Here is a 23,671-nt window from a genome sequence, read left to right on the forward strand (position 1 = left end):
ATTAAATGTCATCGCCATCACTGAACTCTCAACTATTAATATCCTGGGGATTACCGTTAACCGGAACTGGACTGCTCATATAAATTCAATATCCATTCCTGTGAAGGGCTTATGCCTGAAACTGCACTCATTATCATCAAACCTGCACTTGACCAAGTGTGATGCCACAGATTAGTACCAAAACTGGAGAAAATCGGCATCACGGAAACCTGTGCACTGGTTGAAGTTATACCTGGTACAAAGGAAGATGGTTGGGGTTGGTGGACAGCAGCCATCTGAGCTCCAGTTCCCCAGGCAGGTGTATCTGTGAAAGCGTGTACATCAGAAATGGTAAAGTAAGGCACCATACTACGACGGGATGATGGGTTGGTCCCTCGTTAGACAGAGACGATCGATGATAGATAAACTGTACAGTAAGTTTTCCGCAAGTCAGCTGGATCTCGGTTGCTGCCGGACCTCCAGTGCTTTTCCAGCGCCTCACTTTTCGAACCATATAAATTCATTGGCCGGAAGAGTATGTTAGAGGCTCGGTATTCTGCAGCAACAACTTCCTTCAAGGTTGCCTAATGCCTCCACACCATCTATAAGACACAAATTGAATGTGTGTGTTTTCAAATACACATTGCATCTGTGCAACTTCACCCCACATCCGCTGATATTCAGTACCAGCAAGGCCTGCCATCTGCACGATGCTCTGCAGAAATATAACAACGTTCCTGATAAAGTAGCTCTTAAACCACGACCATAAACAAGTACAAAGGAAGAAGTTCCGTGTGAGCACACCCATGTTCAAATTACGTTCCAAGCCACTCACCGTCCTGATTTGGAAATATATTGCTATTCCTTCAGTTCACTGTTTCACGTTCCTGCACGAATGCTGGTATAAATCTACCTACAACACATGGATTGTAGCAGTTCAATGTGTCAGCTCAGCTCCACCTTCTCAAGGACAACAAGGGATGGGCAATAAATACTGGCCTAATCTCATTCAATGAATTAATTAGAATGAAAAAATATTTTTGAAACCTACCCAATCCTGGAAAATGAGTTTTGAGTTTTGTGAGTGCAGGCTGGTTTGGTTCAATTAGTACCTTGTTTGTTGTGAACAGCTGAAGGGATATGCTGCTTGAAACACTCTGTCTTTCGGAGGCGATGGCCGTATACCTAGCATCACACAGACACTGACATTTACAAACCATACTACTGAGCTGTGAGATAGGAAGAAACAATTGAAAATCTACACGTATCTGACTGGAGATTACTCGGACACTCAGTAATATTATTGCCACGAAAGTTGTTATGGGGATATTCGCACGCACATTAGTACAAGGGAAAATAACTATACTTTCAAAGCCGTTGGACTTAATAATAATTTGGTCTTGGGAGTGGTAACAAGACTCATCATTTCAAAGGCACTGAGTGTGAGCTGTGCACTGTTTTCATCATATTGTTGTCACAAAAGTGAACTGAAAAGAAGGGTGGATTTTGTTCATATCAGAAAATCGAGAAGTGAGACTTCGCAAACCATGTCGAACCAACAGTAAAAATACTTTGCTCTTAATGGTTAGAACATTTCAGCAGCGGGATTGAACCGAAACTGTAGTTTCAGTATACAGTAGGTTGAGAGTAGTGAGGTCAGAAATAATGTTCCAAGGTCGCAAGCGGGTACCGGCAAGGAAGACGTTGGTTGGAAGTGTGTCTACTTCAACGCCAAGAGCATCTGCAATAAGGTGAACATGCAGCATGGATTGGTGACTGGGATGTCGATGTTGTGGCCATTTCAGAGACATGGATTGAACAGAATGAATGGTGCAGTTTCCGCGATTCAGAGGTTTGAGCAAGAATAAAGAAGATGGAAAAAGAGAGGGAGGTTTTGGCATTGTTATTAAAGGATCGTATTACGGTTGCAGAAAGGACGATTGAGGACTCGTCCACTGGCGAAGTATGGGCTGAGATGAGAAACAGGAAAGGAAGGCTCACACTGTTGGGAGTTATCTCAAGGCCTCCGAGATTAGATTACTTACAGTGTGGAAACAGGCCCTTCGGCCCAACAAGTCCACCCCCGCCGAAGCGCAACCCACCCATACCCCTACATTTACCCCTTACCTAACACTATGGGCAATTTAGCATGGCCAATTCACCTGACCTGCACATCTTTGGACTGTGGGAGGAAACCGGAGCACCCAGAGGAAACCCACGCAGACACGGGGAGAACGTGCAAACTCCACACAGTCAGTCGCCTGAGGCGGGAATTGAACCCGGGTCTCTGGCGCTGTGAGGCAGCAGTGCTAACCACTGTGCCACCGTGCCGCCCACAAGGCGGAGATATAGAAGAAAAGAAAAAAAAGAAGATGCTCGATAAGAGGGGGAGTGACAGGATAGTTGTAATGGGGAACTTTAACTTTCCAAATACTGACTGCAATTACAATAGCTGAAAATGTGTTGCTGGAAAGGCGCAGCAGGTCAGGCAGCATCCAAGCAGCAGGAGAATCGACGTTTCGGGCATGAGCCCTTCTTCAGGAATGAGGAACGTGTGTCCAGCAGGCTAAGATACAAGGTAGGGAGGAGGGACTTGGGGGAGGGGCGTTGGAAATGCGATAGGTGGAAGAAGGTCAAGGTTAGGGTGATAGAGCGGAGTGGGGGTGGGTGCGGAGAGGTCAGGAAGAAGATTGTAGGTTAGGAAGGCGGTGCTGAGTTCGAGGGATTTGACTGAGACGAGGTGGGGGAAGGGGAAATGTGGAAACTAGAGAAATCCAAGTTCATTCCATGTGGTTGGAGGGTTCCCAGGCAGAAGACGAGGCGCTTTTCCTCCAACCGTCGTGTTGCTATGGTCTGGCGATGGAGGCGTCCAAGGACCTGCATGTCCTTGGTGGAGTGGGAAGGGGAGTTGAAGTGTTGAGCCACGGGGTTGTTGGGTTGGTTGGTCTGGGTGTCCCCGAGCTGTTCTCTGAAACGTTTTGCAAGTAGGCGGCCTGTCTCCCCAGTATAGAGGAGGCCACATCTGGTGCAGCGGATGCAGTAAATGATGTGTGTGGAGGTGCAGGTGAATTTGTGGCGGATATGGAAGGATCCCTTGGGGCCTTGGAGGGAAGTAAGGGGGGGAGGTGTGGGCGCAAGTTTTGCATTTCTTGCGGTTGCAGGAGAAGTTGCCGGGAGTGGAGGTTGGGTTGTTGGGGTGTGTGGACCTGACGAGAGAGTCACGGAGGGAGTGGTATTTTCGGAACGCTGATAGGGGAGGGGAGGGAAATATATCCCTGGTGGTGGGGTCCGTTTGGAAGTGGCGGAAATGACGACAGATGATACGATGTATATGGAAGTTGGTGGGGTGGTAGGTGAGGACCAGTGGGGTTCTGTCCTGATGGCGATTCGAGGGGCGGGGCTCAAGGGCGGAGGAGTGGGAAGTGGAGGAGATGCGGTGGAGGGCATCACATCTGGGTGGAAATTGCGGTCTTTGAAGAAGGAGGCCATCTGGCTTGTACGGTATTGGATCTGGTCCTCCAGGGACCAGATGCGACGGAGACAAAGGAATTGGGAATATGGGATGGCGTTTTTACAGGGGGCAGGGTGGGAGGAGGTGTAGTCTAGGTAGCTGTGGGAGTCGGTCAGTTTATAGTAAATGTCCATGTTGATTCAGTCGCCCGAGATAGAAATGGAAAGGTCTCGGAAGGGGAGGGAGGAGTCTGAGATGGTCCAGTTAAATTTGAGGTCAGGGTGGAAGGTGTTCGTAAAGTGGATGAACTGTTCAACCTCCTCGTGGGAGCACGAGGCAGCGCCGATACAGTCATCGATGTAGCAGAGGAAAAGGTGGGGGGTGGTGCCAGTGTAGCTGCGGAAGATGGACAGTTCCACATTTTCCAACGAGGAGGCAGGCATAGCTGGGGCCCATGCAGGTGCCCATGGCTACTCCTTTGGTTTGCAGGAAGTGGGAGGATTGGAAAGAAAAGTTTTTCAGGGATTACAATAGTTCAAGCACTCCAGATGTGTCAGTATTTGTCAGATGTGTGCAGGAGGGTTTCCTGACACAGTATGTCGACAGGCCAACAAGGGGCGAAACCATATTAGATTTGTTACTGGTTAATGAAACCGGCCAGGTATGCATTTGTAGGTAGATGAGCACTTTCGTGGTAGTTACTGCAATTCGGTTATGTTTACTTCAGCAATGGAAAGGGATAATTATATACCGCAGGACAAGAATTATGGCAAAGGCAATTACGATACGATTAGACAGGATTTCAAATGCGTAAGATGGGTAAGGAAATTGTGGGGGATGGGCATAATTAAAATGTGGAGCTTATTCCAGTAACAGCAATGTCGGTGATAAGTATGTACCTGTCAAGCAGAGAGGAAGTTGTTGAGTGAGAGCCGGGGTTTACTAAAGAATGAGATGCTCTTGTCAAGAGGAATAAGAAAGCTTATGTAAGGATGAGATGTGAAGGTTCAGTTGGGGCTCTTGACAGTTAAAAGCTCGCCAAGAAAAACCAAACAGTAACGTAAGAGAGCCGGGAGGGTACATGAGAAATCGTAGGCAGATAGGTTCAAGGAAAACCAATGGCTTTCTATAGTTGCATCAGGAATAAAATAACAAAACATAGAAAATGGAACATGGAGCAATACATCGCAGAACAGGCCCTTCGGCCCTCGATGATGTGCCGACTGTGAACTATTCTCAGCTCCTCCCCCTACACTATCCCATCATCGTCCATGTGCTTATCTAAGGACTGTTTAAATCTCCGTAACATCAGCAGTTAGGGCATTCCACGCCCTCTCTGCATATAGAACCTGTATCTGACATCTGTCTTAAATCTATCATTCCTCAATTTGTAGTTATGCCCCCTCGATCAAGCTGATGTCACCATCCTAGGAAATGACTAGACTAAGATGAGGGCCAATCAAGGATAGAAGTCAGAAGTTGTGCATGGAGTGTGAGAGATAGTGGAAGCGCTAAATTAATGTTTTTTCATGACTTATCACACTGGTAAAAGACAATGTTCGAGAAGAACACCGAGATGCAGGCTATGAGAATAGATGGGATAGAGTTTCACAAGGGGGACGTGTTTTTGTTTTGGCTCTGGCCACAATGAAGCTTGAGTGGAAAGGCTAGCATCTAATGTAGATTCAACTTTCACAGCGTGCCAGAAACAAGGCATGGGTTAAAGTCCACCAAGTCTCACTCAGTTTAAGGAAAACAATCATAGAATATTCCGAAGGCTGTTGAGGCTGAATCATTAAATACGTTCTAGTCTGAGGGAAGTATATTTTTAAGCAAATGTTACGGGGAAAATGCAGGAAAGCAGAATAGAAGATTATTAGAACAGATAACATCTAATTGAAATGAATTGAGGGGATGGGCACACTGTTGTTTCTCTGTCTTATGGCATCCTTTTTCCAATATATCAAACATTGACATGCAAACCTCCTGCTGACTCAACTCTCTCAGCTGATGGATCAGTGACCCTCGAAATGGAAAGGTAAAGCACCATATTCCAAGAGCTAGATAAGGTTACTCTCTTGTTATACAGAGATGAATGGTGATGGTTTAACTGGACCGTCATGATGACTCAACAAAGGGAGGTTTCAGTAGATCAGACCTTTGTAGTCACGTCAGTCAGTGCAGGAACGGAACACACACACTTTTGGCATTACTTTGCGTTACAACAAAGCTGTCGAATTATTTAAGCTCAGCTTGTTAGGGTAGATTTTGTAAGATTAATCTGTTCTGATATGTAGTAACACACCGCTCGAACAGGTGTAACTTTATGCAATCTTCTTCGCTCAGGGAAAGGGACACTTTCAGTGAGTGCTCTCTGTCCTAGGCCAAACAATATTCAATTGTTTCACAAACGAGTGTCCCTTCTCTGTGAAGTCAAAAGTAGGTGTGATCGCCAATGATTGGCTAATGCTCACGACTTGACAATGTTTGTCATTTCTCAGATATACATTTTGTGTAGGCGTGCGCTGGAAAGCGACATTTGCATTACACAGGTGCCAGTCAATGATCACCTCTAATAATAAAGATTTGGACCATATCCACTAACGTTCAATGGCATCACTATCACTGCACTCCCAAATACCAAGATTACTGTTCACCAGAACTAGACGAACTATATAAATGCATTCCTCATTATTGTGAAGGGCTTATGCCTGAGAAGTCGACTCTTCAGCGGCCTCGATGCTGCCTGACCAGCTGTCCGTTTGCAGCGCCACTATTTTCGACCGATAAAAATTCGTTGGCTACAAAAATATGTCGAAGGCAAGGAATCCAATTGACATCGTTTTCCTCGCGATTTCCGATGACTGTCCACCACTTATAAGACATACGTTGAATGTGTGCGCGATGAAATGCCCTCCATTTCACTCTCTGACTGCAGCCTCACACAACATACACTGGCACTCAGTAGTAGCAATGCCTGCCATCTACACTGTGCTTTGCAGAAATTTACCAAGGCTCCTTACAAAGTACCTTTAAAACCAGGACCATCAAGAAGGACAAGGGCAGCTACATGGGAACAACACCATATTTACGTTCCGTTCCAAAACACCACCATACTTATGTGGAAGTTACTGTCCCTCCAGTGTCACTATTTCTTGTTCCCTCCCCAACAGCAATGTAAGTTTACCTGCAGCACATGAATTGTAGCGATTCAATGTTGCAGCTCACTACCGCCTTCTCAAGGGGAATAGGGCGCGGTCAATAAGACACTGGCGCAATCATATTTCAGGGATAAGTTAGAATGAAACATATTCTCCAACCAGGCCCAGTGCTGGACACGGAGATTTGTGTTTTGTGAGCAGAGGTTGGTTGGGTCCTGTGAACAACTGAAGATATATGCTGTTTTAAACAAACTGTCAGACTTTAATAGGCATATCTTATATACATCGCATCACACAGATACTGATATTCATACACCATATTACTGTACTGTGAAATGGGCAGAAGCAATTGAAAATGTATTCATATCTGTTGTAGAATGTTGAGACACACAGTAATACTGTTGCTATGAATATGATTGTGTGTGAATATTAGCACACAATATTAGTACAAGGGAAAATTACTGCATGTTGCGAAAGTCATAACACTTAATATTAATTTGCTCTTGGGTACAGTAATGAGACTCATCATTTAAAAGTCCCTTACTGTGCTTTGTGCACTGTTTTTATTATATTGTTGACATAAAAGTTAACTGAATAAATGAGTGGATATTGTGCTTATTGAGCAATCGAAAAGTGGGTATTATCCAATAATGTCGGACCTTCAGCGAAGAGATTTTGCTGTTAATAGTTGGAGCAATGCTGAAAACACTGACATAGAAATCGCTAGATTTTGTCTCACACAAGGACGTTGTGCTGGGTCATGCTGGCCATCAACTTAGCTGCACATTTCTGTTTGGATACTGAGGTTGTGGAGCTGATATACACGCTATAGGATTTATGAGGGATTCAGTGCAGGATGCCATATGCTACAGGAGTTTATCATCTTTATATCATCTCCATTCAGCATCTCGTCCAAGATCGGAACTACAGAGTTTAGGTGAAACATCACAACAAATAAACTTGCAATATGTACTTGTTTTGAGGTGAATTGTAGAAGTGTTTAAAGTGCTAGCCCTTTGGCCAGTCTGCCCCACGCATTCTCCTGTTCTTCTGGTATGTCTCTAAATGGTCAGTTGTGACGGATTGTGCAAATAACTGTCCAGGTCCAGATTGAAAACTCTTTGGACAGACTTCCCAAATGGATTTGGACTTAGTAGGGAGGCCCAGTTGTACGATGTCTGAATTCATACTTCTCTCAAGATCATTTTCAGCAGTTTTGCTGCCTGCAAGATAGTGTGTTCACTGATCAGAACATGAATCAGCTTTTTACGACAGTCACTGAATAATGAAAATTTTAAGTGTGCACTCTGGTAATTTAATTATTGTTCACTTCAATTGTTTTCAACTGAACAACAATGGTGTTTGCTTTATTTTAAAATATGTGAGAAATAATGTGATATTAATTCTTCACTGTACAAAATATACGAAGTGTAAATGTGACCTGCTGTATATTTCCCATAGACCAATCAAGCAACAGTCAGATATTGTCTGCAATGATTCTGCAGGTTTCTATGACCAACACTATGTTTTAGGCATCGTCACCACCCTCACTGCGAGGTTCCGTCCACTGATAGGCCAGAGCGAGGCGGGGGGAGGGGGGAGCGGGGGAAAGCTCATTGGTATATAATCAATAAAGTACTCAGCATGGATGCTGGATTCGGTGGCCACTACCCTGCTGTGCGACTGGTTATGAGGGAATCAATAAAAGGGAAATATATAATTGACTACATCATCAGCATTCCGCCTGCTGCAGATACACCTCTCCATTTACTATATTAGTAAGAATGGCCACTGCCCAGGCCTTCTGAGGGGGAATGGCCATCTTCACATTTTGTCGAACACAAAATAATATGACGGAACCTGTGTGCTGAATGGGACACACGACAAACAGATTGAGCAACTAATGACGATGTGTCCGTGGTGTGCAGTGGACCATCAGCAACATCAGAAACATATTCTGTACAAGTCATACATTCTGTGACTTCATGGCCCAGCATTTTGCCCACTCTACAGTAACCATCAATCCCGCTGGGATCCACCCTGTGTCAATGATGAGTGCAGAAGTACATGCCAGGAACAGCACAAGCTAAACCTAGATATGAGGGGACAGTCTGGAGAAACTCTTATTGTCTTCCGCTGCAAGAAAGACTGACTTGCATGATAAACAGCATAAGCAGCAAGTGCTCAACAGCCCTCAGTGATCCCACAATCAATGGTTCAGATCTATCTCTGCGGTCCTCCAACGTGGTGTCATAAAGATAGTGTACACTGAAAGCGACCTTTTGAGAAGAACGCTACTCTCCAACAATGCAATCCCCAGTTGTGTGGGAGCACAGCACATCGGGACAAAATAAAACTACTGAATTTGTAACAACATTCAGCATGAAGAGCTGAGCAGATGATCCATTTCAACCTCCTTCAGTGGGCCCTAGCATCATATAGCTTTATTCCTGATGAAGGGCTTTTGCCACAAAAGTCGATTTTACTGCTTCTCAGATGCAGCCTGAACTGATGTGAGCTTCCTGCACCACTAATCCAAAATCTGGTTTCCAACATCTGCAGTCATTGTTTTTACCTAAAATTATATACCTCAATGTTCAGAAAACTCGATTCACTCCACACAATGTCAAGAAATAGCTGGAGACACTGAAAATTGTGAGTCAACTCCGGAGACTGCCACTTTATTAGCCTAGCTGTTCCAATCCAGCATGAACACTGAAAACTGCAAACATTATGATAAGCTGCCCAAGTATATCCTGTCAGCAAAACGCATGGCACTTGCATTGCACTCATTCACTGATCCAACGGTACACGGTCTACCTTGTAAATGTGAAGGAAGTGTCAGTAATAATCTGATCAATCAGCAATAATCTGCTTAGTGTCATACAGTCAGTGTCCCGTCAGGCTGACTCATCTCCTGACCCCTTGTAAGCTCAGTTCAGACAGTGGAATTCTAAAGGGGCACTGCGAGCATTTGCTCCAAAAATCGAGGCAACATTTAACAGTGTGTGATAATAGATACCCGAATACAATTACAGTTAATCGGAATCTGAGGGAAACATTTTCCTGGTTGAAATTATCAGCAGCAAAAAGGAAAAAAAGGATTGTTCTGATGATCAGTAATTAGAACTGCAGAAGGCCTCTGCACCCATTTCTCGGAAAAGAGAGAACATGGAACATAAGAATACATTACAGGCCCCTTGGCACTCGATTTCGCACCGACCTGTGAAACCAATCAGAAGCTCAATTAACCTACACAATTCCATTGTCATTCTTATCTTTATCCAATGACTATTTAATAGTCTTAAATTTGGCGAGGGTATTACTGTTACAGGCAGGGCGTGGAACATCCCGACCAGTCGCTGAGTCAGGAGACTGCCTTTGACACCTGTCCTTTCTCGATCAGTCCTCAATTTAAAGCTCTGTCTCTACGTGCGAGCCATCACCATCCGAGGGGAAAAAAGGGTCTCACTGTCCACTCCATCTAATGCTCTGATTATCTCATATGTCTCTGATATTTCCTCTCATGTCTGTGTCACACTCCAGTTCCTTCACTGCATTCAAAACCCAGCTCTCCCGTTTCTCATGATTCTGCTCTTCAATGTTTTCACCTCTCGACCTTCTTCTCTTTAATGAGGACAGCCTGACGTCGCTCAGTCTTTCCTCACAATGCAAATTAGTTTTTAAACTTAAAAAGCTTCTTCAAGTAGAACAAGTAGAAAAGAGATATCTACAAAATTCCATGCAAGGACTGCCACAAACACTACATCGGACAAACAGGAAGAAGGTTCGCCACCAGGATACACGATCACCAGCTAACAAGAAAACGACACGACTCTCTCTCCCTCGTAGGCCTACACACGGATGAAAATAGCCACCATTTCGACTGGGACAACACATCTATCCTGGGACAGGCTAAGCAAAAGCATGCCAGAGAATTCCTCGAGGCCTGACACTCCAACCACAACGCCATAAACAAACACATAGATCTCGATGCCATCTCTCAACCCCTCAGAAAACGAACAGGAAATGACATCACCACAAACCCGAGGAACCCCATCCAGGAGAAAGATAAAAAAAGAAAGTAGGAGACAACAGCTTCGCTTCACTTGGAGGTCGTCATTGATGATGTTACCGAACCAGGTAATGAAACGTCTTGATATCAAACCTACAGCTCAGCGAGCAAACCTACACCCTAAACCTCAACCTGAGCTACAAACCTTCACAAACCTTGCATGACATGGAAACCTTTACAGAGTTGGGCTGAGTAGCGGCAGTTGAAATTCAATCTGTATTCATGCCAATGATTCATTGAGGAAGGTCGAATTTGAAATTTGAATACAGGGTTAAAGGCAGGATTCTTGGCAGTGCGAAGGAACAGCCGCATCTTGGGATCCATGTACTGAGATCCCTCAAACTTTTCATTCAAGTTGATGTAGTTGGTAAGAAGACATTTCTTTTCCTTTCATTAGCAAGGCGATTGAGTATAAGAGCCGCGAGCTTTTGCTGCAGCTCTGCATAATCTGGTCAGACCACTCTTGTATTATTGTGCCCAGTTCTAATCGCCTCATTATAGGAAAGATTCAGATGATTTCGAGAGGATGTTGCTTGGATTGGACGGCTCGTCTGACGAATTGACAGTGAGTGAGCTCGGGCTTTTCACACTGGAGCTAAGAAAGAAGAGAGGTGACTTGATAGAAGCAGTGGAAGGGACAGATAGAGGAGAGAGACAGAGTTTTTTCTGGGCTGAAATGCCTGTCACGAAATGTCATAAATTTAAATTGATTGAGGGAAGATGTCAGAGGTAGGTTCTTTACGTAGAGATGTATGGGTTGGTGGAATGCGTTGCCAGCAGTCTGAGAACACTCAGAGAAACTAGGAACATTTCAGCGATTGCTGAACAAGCACATGAATGGTAATAAACTGAGGGATGTGTAGTAAGCTTGACCTTAGATGAAATTAAATGTTCGGCACAACACCGTGGGATGAAGGGCCTGTACTTTGCTCTGCTGTTCTATGCTCTATGTTCTGTATTTTAACTTTTTTTCTCGAAGTGTGTGAAACTGGAAAAGCATAGCCGATCAGGCAGCATCGAAGAAACAGGAAAATCGACATTTCTGGCACAAGACCTTCTTTTAAAATGTGCCATTCATCAGGAATGAAGGGCTTATGGCCACAAAATCGATTCTCCTGGTCCTATGATGCTGTCTGACCGGCTATGCTTTTCCAGCAACACACACTTCGACTCTGATCTCCAGCGTATACAGTGCTCACTTTCTCGCAAGTTGATTTTCATTTCAAAAAGAGATGTGAATTGATTTTTCATTTCATTTTTTTGCTACAGTTGAGCAGACCACTCGGCCCCAAGCAAAACAGAATTTATTTTAAAACTACAGCTAAAACACGAAAAAAGAATGCAAATGTAAATTATAATAACCTAACTAATAGAAAACCCAGCAGACTCAATGCATGAACTTAACCAAGGATCTTTACCAATTCTCGCAATATAAATATACACTTTGATAAAAGATGAATTCAGACACTATTCCTTACAAGTAGTGGAAACCTCAGGGAAAACATTTACCCAAAAATCATATGCTGTAGCATGGAACCTTCTTTCAATGCATTGCAGCAGCTTCTCTGCCAGAACTCAACCAAACTAGACAAAATTGTAAACTGGGAGAACTGGCTACTCCTCTGCCATTGTAGATTTGCCTATATTGGCACCTCTCTCTTTACGAACTCTCTAGAGCAAAAAAGAAAGGGAAAAATAACTTTGTTAAAGGGGCAGAAGCATCACACCTCAATGATCCAATGCACAATTTAAAAATGTGTTGATATTGGCTCGTTATTCCTTATTTTTCTGGGGAATGTGGAACCGTCTGGTTCACCTCATCAAATCAGATTGATCGTCATTAAATTCTTTCCAAGGCGTAGAATAAATTACAAACGGAGCAGAAGCAATAGAATCTCAGCAGGACATTTCACCTTCTCTCCTGTTTATCATTTAAGTAGAATCACGGCCGAAAATTTGCAATACGTTCAAAATAAATCCAGGAAACCAGCCTTTTTTTTGTTTATTATTCACAACGAGTGGAGTCGACCAACAATTATTTATTCTCAATATCTACACCAGAGGAAGAGTGTTCTAAGCTCACTTTTTTCGATCATAACTGCCATTCCTATGTATGAGCACCAACGAGATTGCTTGGAAGGGTTTTTTCAGTAGTTTGACTGAATGTATGGTGATGCGGTTCCACTTCAGAAGAAACGTGTCGAGGAATATGCAAGTGCTGGTGTTTCCATGGGTGCACTCTCATTGACATTCTAAATGCTAACGTTTCAGAAAGTGATGTCAGAAGACACAAATGAGTGAAGTTAGAGCAAAGAAACATGGAAACTGGAGGTTGCATTTGTCCACAGTCGAGTCAAGCATGCTCAGCCATTCATTATGACCGTGACTGATCTTGCATATCAACGCCATAATTCCACATTCGTTCCAAATATCTTGATGAACTTAGTCGTGTTTTCCTTCAGAGAATGCATGTATGGGTTACGTTTTTAAAGATACCAGTGAACTGAATATGATAGCCTGGTGTTGTAGAAAAGTTCAGAGTGACTGAAAATATCTTAAGTCTTCACTGAAATGGCAGACCGCATATTCTGAAATTCGAAGCACTGTAATAGATTCTCCAATCATGGGGAACTTTCTTCCTGGATCTAGTCGGTCGATACCTGCCTTGGTTTTTATACTTTGCTTTCAGAACCTTTTCATTCTTCTCACCTCCGTCCTGGACAAACCTGTACACATCCAAAATACGATCAACCTCAATGTCACCTGATTGAATCTGCACTGGAGCATACTTATTTAATTAAAAACGTGTACACTTGCTCTATATGCATATTATAGAACGTCAATCAGATTATCAAACTATTTAAAGTCCACAATGTCAAAGAGTTTGCATAAAAAGATTTTGCACCAGAGTTCACGAGCGACGGTGACATCAACTCACATGAGGCACTCTAATATACAATAAAAAAGAACAAAAAAACGAAGTAAACGGGTAAGCGATCTAGAAATATGAAAGAAGATTTCATAAACTTTATTTTTGACATATAACCAAGGTAAGGGAAAGTTTAGTGTAGACATTGGACCATTGGAAAATGACACGAGAAGAGTAATGTTATGAACAAGAAACGGTGAAGAACCTGAATCAATACTTTTCATCAGCCTTCATGGTAGAAAGTTAGCATACCAGAAAGGAACGATAGTCAGGGGACAGTGATAAGCGAAGTGAACATCACTAAGATGAAGGTGGTCGGGAAACTGAAAGTTCTGAACGTAGATAAATCACCTGGACCGAAGTGATCCAATCCAAGGTTCTGATAGACATAGCTGTCGAGATATTCGAGGTGCTATTGTTGACCTTTTGGCAAACAATGAGTTCGGGAGGTACCAGTGGCCAAGAAAATGATTAGCGTCACATCCCTGTTCAGGAAGGAAGTGAGGCAGAAGATGGGAAATTGTTGTTAGGTTAGCCTGGCGTCGTCCCCTGTAAGATTATAATGTCAATTGTGAAAGGTGAGATTGCAGATTACATTGAAATGTGTCGTAAAATAGGGTTTGAGAGAGAATAGCTTTTTCAAGGGAAGTTCATGCCTGATAAATCTGTTGGAAAACTTTGACGTCATAGCATCCAAATTAGACAAAGGAGAGCCAGTGTTCACAAACTTTCTTTGAGAAAATGGACCACACAGAAGTCTGTCTAATTTAAAGAAAAAGCCAGTGGTACAAGGAACTGGATTGGCTGAATGGCAGAAGGCAGAGACTGGTCAAAATGGATCCCATTTCAGAATGGCTATCAGTGAGTAGTGGAATTCCACACTGTCAGTGTCAGAACTCCAACTTTGCAAATTGCATCTTGATGATCTGAGCACAGCACCAACAGTATTGCTGCTCAGTTTGCAGATTGCACATTCATGCTTGGAATGTCAAGGAATTTTGGGGAAGCGAGGAGGCTGAAGTACACTTGGACAGGCTAGGATAATAGGTAAAGAATTGATGGATGTAAAACACTGTAGGAAAACATGGACTTGTGCATTTTGCTAGACAGAATAGATGTTCGGACAATTTCGTCAACTGGGACAGGTTTTGGAAACGTGAAGTGTAAATGGACTTAAGAGTTCTACTTCACGATTATCTTACTATAACATCCAAGTTCAGTTCTGTGTTACGGAGGCAAACACTATTTTGACATTCATGTCTCAAAAGAATAGGAATGCACTGCTCAGATTGTATAAATCTTTGATCACGTATATTTGGAAACATATGAGCAGGTTTGTTCTCTATAATTTGGGAAGGATATGCTGTCTTTGTTTGGTCGGTGGATTCAGAACGCAATTACGATATTGATCCCGGGAATGAAATGTTTGTCATGTGAGGTGTGGTAGGGTTTGTACATCAAGGAATTTAGCGGGATGAAGGGAAAGCTCATTGAAATTTACAGAATGCTGAGAAGTCTGAAGAGGGTGGATTTGAAGAAAACATTTTCGCTCTTAGGAGGAACAGTGACCCATTGGCAGAGTCTCGGCGTGAAGGGAAGAATCTTAAGAAATGACTGAACGACATTTACCATTTGCTTCTGGTCAGTGAACATGTGGAACACATTTCCATAGTAGGCTGCACAGGCTAAGTGTGCCTAAGTTACAGACATAAATGCGATGAATTAGTTTGGGGATCAAACATTAAATGGACAAAGCAGGAGGACCAGGTTGTGAAACATATCAGGAAGATCTAATGGTGGAGCAGACTGAGTGGGCCAAATGAACTAATTTGCATCATGTATCTTATGGTCCAAACCGCTACTTCTGAGCTGTACTCGTTCCAAACATTATCATGCGTTCGCCTCAGCATTGGTTCCTGGATTTCATAATTGCCTCTTCGCTGCCCTCACTACACGATGCTATGGTGATCTCATTTTGTTACTTTTGAATAATCATCTTGCTTTACCAAGTTGTTTCCAACTGTTTAACTGAAAATCTAAACAATAAGGTAACGTCAGCGATCAAATAAATACACGACTTAATCTGACGTTTTAGCTGCCAAAAAACATGAGGAACCTGGCTGAAATAATGAGAAGAGATTGTATTCGAAATACTACCCCTCTTCGTTTTCTGCTATCAGCCACTTCGGTGGGCATACTCAGCGTGATTATGGGGAAAGAGAGCCACTGAAATAAACATAATAGAACCCTTCCTTTGTCAATGCTTCAAATGTAAAACAATGTTTTTTTCTGTTTGTTCATTGATCTAAAATTGAGAGCATGATGCAGTTTAATTGCTCCCCTGGAGACTGTCAGATAAAATAAATGAAGGTAACTTTGAATCTTTTACAAAATTAAACAGCTCAAATTCGAAAAGTGTGTTACTTTCGAACGGTCGTGCATGGGCCAGTGAAAGGGCTCTTCTATGCCATTACCTATCCCATTGTTGCCGTTGTTGGAATCCCAGGTAAGAAATGAATTGCAAAGAAAGTACATAGTTATTTGGAAATCTTCACAAAAGTTCTTTTTTTCCCTTGCCGATTTTTCTAAGTTTCACCCCTCTGTAAATATAAGGGATATAAACCAGGAACATATAGAGAGTAGTGCCATTTTGTTTATTGCATGTTTTGCACCATTAAAGAGAGTTTTAGTGCATTATTTGAACTTATATCATCGAGCAACGCAAGACTATATTCAATGATTTATATAACACATTTCTGTTAATAGATTGTGCAAATATGAATTAATGAATAGCATTGCCGAAACAGTAACATTTTGTATTATTCAGAATTAAATTTAACTTTAAACCAAAATAGATTCCAGAAATTTAATGACATATGTGCTTGCAGTTTAGTCAGGTGGTAAAGTGCATTTTCCTGCACTGATCTTAATACATCCACGCTGATAAAGAAGATCAGCCATGAAGTTGTTGAAAGGTACGGTGGAATGGCTGAATCTATCGCCGTATAAATTTCTGCAGGTTACACATTGTGTTGGATGTAATGAAATCAACAGTTGTGTGCAGGGATTGAAATACAAGTCTGCAATCCTATCTCATTGGGTAGTTATTTACGTAAGCTGCAACGGATCAACTACGTTGAATAGTGTAACTAATTAATATTTGATATTTTTTGCAGAGGCGAATTAAAATAAAATGGAATTTGTTTCATTAAGGATTTTGGCTTTTTGTTTGCATTTGGCATTCATCTTGCAAAGTTGAGTTAGTTATTCATCAGTAAGCGATCTATTTACTGTCGAGTTGACGGATTTCTTTCACCTCTTGCTCATACATCTGAACATGGAGTTGCTTTAGTTTGCACATACTGCAATATGAATGTTGTGGTATTTCAAAGGAAGTTGCGTAAACAGGTTTTACACAAAGAGAAACTGGAGAAGATTAAGAAGATGGTGAAATTGAAAGGGTCGAGATAATGTTTACAAGGATGTTGTCAGGGTTGGAGGATTTTAGCTATAGGGAGAGACTGAAGGGTTTGGGGCTGTTTTCACCCGGACGTCGGAGTCTGAGGGGTGACCTTATACAAGTTTGCAAAATAATGAGAGACATGGATAGGATAAATAGACAAAATCTTTTCTCTGTGTTCGGGGAGTCCTGAAGTAGATAGCATAGGTTTAGGGTGAGAGGGGAAAGTTATAACAGACACCTGAGGGGCAACTTTTTTTCACACAGAGGACGGTACATGTATGGAATGAGCTGTCAAAGGAAGTGGTGGAGGCTGGTACAATAGCACCACTTAAAGGGCATTTGCATGAGCAGATGAATAGGAAGGATTTGGAGGGATATGAGCCGGGTGCCGGAAGGTTCTATGAGATTGGGCTGGGATATCTAGTCGGCATGGATGGGTTGGACCGAAGGGTCTGTTTCCATGCTGTGCATCTCTATGACTTTTTGACTTTAAGTTTGGATAAGAGGAGTGATATAGAGAAGGAGGGAGAAAGTGCGCTTTGAAGAAGGGAATTCAATTTCGATAATTGAGCCATTAACGTCACATCTGGAATGTTAAATACCATAATTTTACAAGAGGTTATAATTGGAGAAAAATTGACATCTCAGATAATAATGGGAAACTGAACGGTCACGAGTAGCAAAACGAAAGTGAACAATGAAATTATTTACTGAAGAGAATAAATTGCCACCTGTGGTGTTAATTTGTAAGTTAGCAGAGGCCTAATACCCAATGTTTAAGATGCCAGTTGTGGATAATTCTGACTATTCTACTCACAGTTACCTGTGAACGTTGGTTAGCCCGCGTCTGAAGGTGCCACTGTCGTGGATCAGAAGGGTTTCAGTGTCAGATAGGGCGAGACAGTATATGTTCCTTGCGATCCACTTGTTGACATCTAGGTAATGCCATTCTTTATACTTGGTATTTCAACAAACTATTTAACTTTTTTGTCCATCACAGCCAACTTGGTGGCAATTGCAATTCTGTTCCGAGGGTGGTGCGGACTCTCCAGGTGCATCAACTACTATTTGATGGCCATAGCAATGACAGATTTCCTTGTTACTGTCACCGGATGCATACCTAACCGAATCAGCCGCATTTACTTTAGCTACAGTGTTCTGTCCACCACCCCATATGCAGACTGACTACAATTCTGGTCCGCTGCAGCCGGGATGGCTCCGTCTGGCTAACTGCAGCCTTCACCATCGACCGTTTATGTTCATTTGCTTGCAGAGCCTGAAGATCAGATACTGCACCGAGAAAACCGCCGTGCTCATCATAGGAATGATCTGCGTCCTATGTTGTGTTAAAAATTTCCCATTGTACATCATCTACAGACCCTTCTACATCCTGGATGGGGTCGCCTGGTTCTGTGGTATAAAGTCTATATTTTATACGTTACCAATCTGGCAGGGCCATGACTGGATGGATCACATCTTAACTTCCTTTCTCCCATTTCTCCTCATCCTGCTACTCAATGTCCTGACCGTAAAACACATCATCACAGCCAGCAAACTCCGTAGGAAACTTGTCAGTGCTGAAAATGGCAGTGATCCAGAGATGGAAAACCGTAAAAGATCCATCGTCCTGCTCTTTGCCATTTCCCTCAGCTTCCTGCTGTTGTGGGCCACCGAAGTTGGACATTTCCTGTACTTGCGTATTAAAGGTGATGCATACTTCAACAACGAGAATTTCAAAGTCTTAACCTACGTCCTGCAAGAGACAACGAACTTGTTTCAATTACTCAACTCCTGCAACAACGTATTCAAATATGCAGTATCCCAGAACAAGTTCCGTGAGGAGTTCAAGAAGGTGTTGCTGTGTCATTTTGTTGTGTTCATAAAACGCTGTGAAAAATAAAATTCCATAACAAAACACTGAGGTTTACCAGCGGACCTCAATCCTCCTGACTGAATTTATTTACTTTGCAGTTTTTAACTGAGTTCTAGTTCAGTTAGACAAAGCTAAGTCACAAGAAATGCATGTAAACTGCACCCAGATTTTCTCAACGTTCATTTACTCACATTGAAGAAACTCGGGATTTGAAGAAGAATCATACTGGACTCAAAACCTTGCTGTTGTTTGTCTCTCTACAGATGCTGAGTTTCTCCATCATTCATTCAACACCTCCAATTGCACCTCTCTGATAGCAGCCCTGCGGAAGGAGTTGTACGGAAGTGCTTGTTTCCACGTTGCGTAACTCTATAACATCCTCTTATATCAACTCTCGCACCCAATCATTATAAACAACCCAAAAAATCAACAGTTAACACACTTTCCTCCAATGAAAACAATTCTGGCCTGGAGACTCTTGCCACCAAACTACATTTTTTTCATATCTGGATGTAGTCCAACACAGAGATTTCCAAAGATAATTTGCGAAAATATTGCGAAAATATGGAAATATGTTAAGGAAATACAAAAGGAACATCCAGACACCAACTTCTTAAATACTTAGAAACTCTTTTGGAAGGGAATTCAGAGGAGATAGAGGGGTCAACTGACCAACTTGGCAGAGACATTCAAAGGACCTTCTTTAACAGCCTGAGCCATTGCATCTACTGTTTGGGGAGTCATGAAGTGTTATGATGCATTAAAACTACTTTCATTCCAGCACCTCAGACATTCAAACTTCATCTCGGTTCTGAAACAATGAGGAAATTTAGGAACAGAAAGATAACACTGAAAAGTTCGAAGTAAGAAAGCTCTGATTGTAGGAGAGTTGCTTGCTGTTGACAAAAATGAGTCTTCAGAGCAGCAATATGTATCTTGAAACCACTGACAGACTGTTTTCAGATTTCATTGAAATGGTGGAATTATCTATATTTCTCGTGCGATTGATCAGTATATTCTGCTACTAACCAAGAGGCAAATCTTTCAGTATCCAGTCGTCAAGACCAAGGATTTAAGATGGTGACTCGTCCGTGTAAGTCCTGACCTCTTTGCTCGTCAATAACCCACTCCATCTCACTTAAGTACACATGATGTGTCCTTATGTACAGGATTTCATGGCGACGTGTTCCACAGATTCACTGCCCTCTTGGTCTCAGTTGTAAAGAGTTGTCCATTAACTGTGACATTTTGCCCTTGCATTCCAGGCTGTACAACTGGTGAAACTGTCTTCGCCTAGTTCACTCCATCCAGACTTCTCAGCATTCCACAAACAAAAATCAAGCTACTTTGAGTACAGACCCAGAGCCCTCAACCATTCCTTACATGAAAGCACTTTCATTCACGAGCTCATTCTACGAAATTACTTTGAACATTCTCCAAGGCCAGCTCATCTTTCCTTAGTTGCAGAGTTCAAAATTGTTTACAAAAATGTGAAATATATTATAACCAGAGCCTTATACAGTCTCAGCGATATGTCACATCTGATCTAAGTAGGCCCTCACTAAACGAATGTTCGCTTTAGATTTGCATTCCGAACTGACAACTAACCTACATGTTAACCATAGGAAAATCCAGATTAAACAATGCTAAATCCCTTTTGAACTTCAGATTACAGAAGTCGTTGTCAATTTGGAAAAGTATGTGCCTCTATTCTTCCGACCAAAGTACTGAATTGGGCTTTCCATTATATATTCCACCCGTCAAGGTTTTTTTTTCTTTCATTACAGTCATTCTGCAGACTGCTCGCTTCACTAATGTTACCCGTTCCTCCATATTTCGGTTGGGTTATCAGCAAATTGAGCATAAATCATATCTGTTCCTCCGTATAGATCCTTACTGTTTAACGGATACCTGCAAAACTCGAGTAATCACCTTTTGACTTCCAAAAAAGGAAAACTTTATCTGTCAGTCAACAAATGCTTGAGTTATACCAAAAGCAGCAGCTGATTGGAAAGCTCAGCAGGTCTTTGCAGCATATGTGAAGACGTTAACGTTTCGAGTCCAGTGACTGTTCCTCAGGACAGTGGACCTTCCTCCTTTATCTTTGACAGTTCCATTCTCCGAGTATCTTTCACTCGTATCTCTTTTCAGCTGATACCATGCGGAAGATATTCGATGGCCTTCTGGTAATCCAAAAAAAAGTCATCGGCAGAAGTTGGTACTGCAGACATTGGAGATTAGTGTCAAGATTAGAGTGGTGTTGGAAAACCACAGCAGGCCAGGCAGAATCCGAGGAGCAGGAAAATTGACACTTTGGACAAAAACCCTTCGAGTAAAAGCACCACGCTATTCACAAAAATTGTCATTGCCTCTTCAAGTAAATGTAACAGGTTTCGCAGACATGACTTTTCCTGGAAGTCGTGCTGATCCTAAAATCTTAGCAACAACAGAACTTAGGCTAACTGGCCTTGACTTCCGCGTCTTCTGCTTCCCATCCTACATAAACAAGAATATTGTATTAGCCAATTTGAGTCCTCGGACTCCATCCCTTATTCCAGTGATTTCTTGCGCATGACCAAAAGTGCTTTTGCAATTTATACAGATATCCTCTTCGGGGCTTTTGCCTAATCCATTTGGTTCGAATATTGTATCGATATTCAGACCTTGCAGCTTGCCCAGTACATTGATCGTAGTGATAGCTACGACACACAGCTCTGCCCTGTGACATGTTTGAAGTTCTGGTAAACTGCTGCTAATGCTGATCACCATGGAGACTGTTGCAATATACAATTTCTCTGTTATCCATTATTGCTTCCCCGGCATTATCTCTCAGTTGTACATTGTCCGCTCGTTTCTCTCCCAACGTTTAAACGTACATAAGAAAAACACTTGCAATATTCTTAAATATTACTGGATAGCTTATCATTTCATCTTCTCTTGCATATTGTTTCCTTAGTTGTCTTCGGGTGTTTAAAGGCTTGCACATCATCTGTCTACAACACATTGTGTAAGTTTTCATTTATGTTTATGGTTCCCTGAAGTTTTTGACAATCATCTTTGCCTCGTTCTCCCTTTAGTACGCTTCGTGTTTCTTCACAAATTTACACTTCTTGAATTACCCGATGAAAGTCTGCGATTCCAGGTCTGTAGTTTTCACTGCTCGGCTACACTTGCAATCAACTCTGGACAGCTCCTCCTTCACTTTCCATTCTTTTACATTTGATTCAAAATTCTTCTTCTCAAGTTGACGAGTGAAATCTTAATACAGTATTTCACTGCCGCCAAAGGTCCGTTCGCTTCGCGCTGCCTGATCAAGGCTACCTCATTTCACTTTGCTTAGTTAGGCCACATTCGGGGTACTGCATCCATATCTGGTCGCCACATTGCAAGAAGGATGTGTGGGCTTTGGAGATGATGCAAAAGATGTTTACCAGGATGTTGCCTGGACAAGAGAGTATCATCTATTAGGAAAGACTAAAGAAAACGTGGATAGTTTTCTCTGGAGTATGGAGGCTGAGGAGAGTCTTGATAAGCGCCAAAACCATTATGCGATGCAAAGATTGACTTGACGGCCATAAACGTTTTTCCTCCAGAATTGATATGTCTAAACCTAATAGGCATGCATGTAAGGCCAAAGTGGTGAACTCGCAGGAGATCTGAGGAACACGCTTTATCTTGTACAGGGTGTGACAAGATTCTGGAATGTAATACTGAGGTGGTGTGGTGGAGGCAGATACACAGGGTTGTTTAAAAGTGCAAGTGCATGAAAATTCAAGGAATGGGGGTGGCATGGACCAAGGGCAGGCAGACGTGCTTATTGAGTCGTTTGATTTGGGGCCATGGACAGCACAACATCGTTCCTGTACAGTATAGATCTATGCGCTATGTTCTCGATCTTTAGGCATCCTCCCGTCGGATATGCAGAGTACGTGGACCAACCAATGGAGACAGTGTTGTTCGAGCAGGGTGAAGAGGCTGGGTTTCTGGGCGCATGTTACTGATTCACTCAATCCCGGATGCCTCACTGGCTGCAAAGGTGGAAGGTGTTGAGACTACGATCTTCTCTAGAATACAGGCTCCAGTTCTCGCTGCATTAAAGCGGTGCGCTGATGTCGCAGGTCCAGTAGAATGTGACTTTAGTGTGCATCATCATCTTTCTGTTCTCGCAGGGTGTCTTTGTTCGCCTGACGAATGTCGAGGCTGCTCTTCTGATCCATTTGTTGAGTCTCGGAAGAGACTGTCTTTGATAGTGGGACCAAGGTTTTAATACTCACAGACTACCTCAACAGAGAGAACACCTGAACGTCATCTTGTCAGTCTGAACATATTGATGAGACATCACATTTCTGGATTTTTAAATAAAATATCCCACAGTCAGAACATTTAAAAGTTTGACGATCATGTGAGCATTTTTAATACATATCAGTTCCTTAGAACTTTTGAAAGACTTTTTGTAATCATGATATTTAAAAGCTTTCATCCCAGTGAGAATTCAATGATTATAAGAAGATGGGCGACCGAGTTAATTCCTTCCCACATTGGGAGCAGCTGAATGGCGTGTACACTGTGTAACGACACTGATGCGAATCAAGCACAAGTGGATATTTGAATATCACAGTTTCAAGATTGGCAACAAGAGAACTAAGAGTGAGATGTGGGGGAAAATCTCTTTATTTCGAGAGATGTTTAGGTTATTCGCACTGCCTGGGAAGCGATGAGGGCGGAGTACAAAAAGAAGTT

General features: G+C 42.5%; 1 pseudogene; it reads left to right on the forward strand.

The window, feature by feature from the left end:
- The first annotated feature begins 358 nt into the window (after positions 1 to 358).
- Positions 359 to 18,958, forward strand: LOC148139717 (putative G protein-coupled receptor 139; annotated as a pseudogene).
- The last annotated feature ends 4,713 nt before the right edge of the window (positions 18,959 to 23,671 follow it).

This window comes from Chiloscyllium plagiosum, unplaced genomic scaffold (assembly GCF_037043375.1).
Source record: "Chiloscyllium plagiosum isolate Xiang-an unplaced genomic scaffold, Cpla_swu_hap1 HiC_scaffold_38, whole genome shotgun sequence".
Classification (NCBI taxonomy): Eukaryota; Metazoa; Chordata; class Chondrichthyes; order Orectolobiformes; family Hemiscylliidae; genus Chiloscyllium; species Chiloscyllium plagiosum.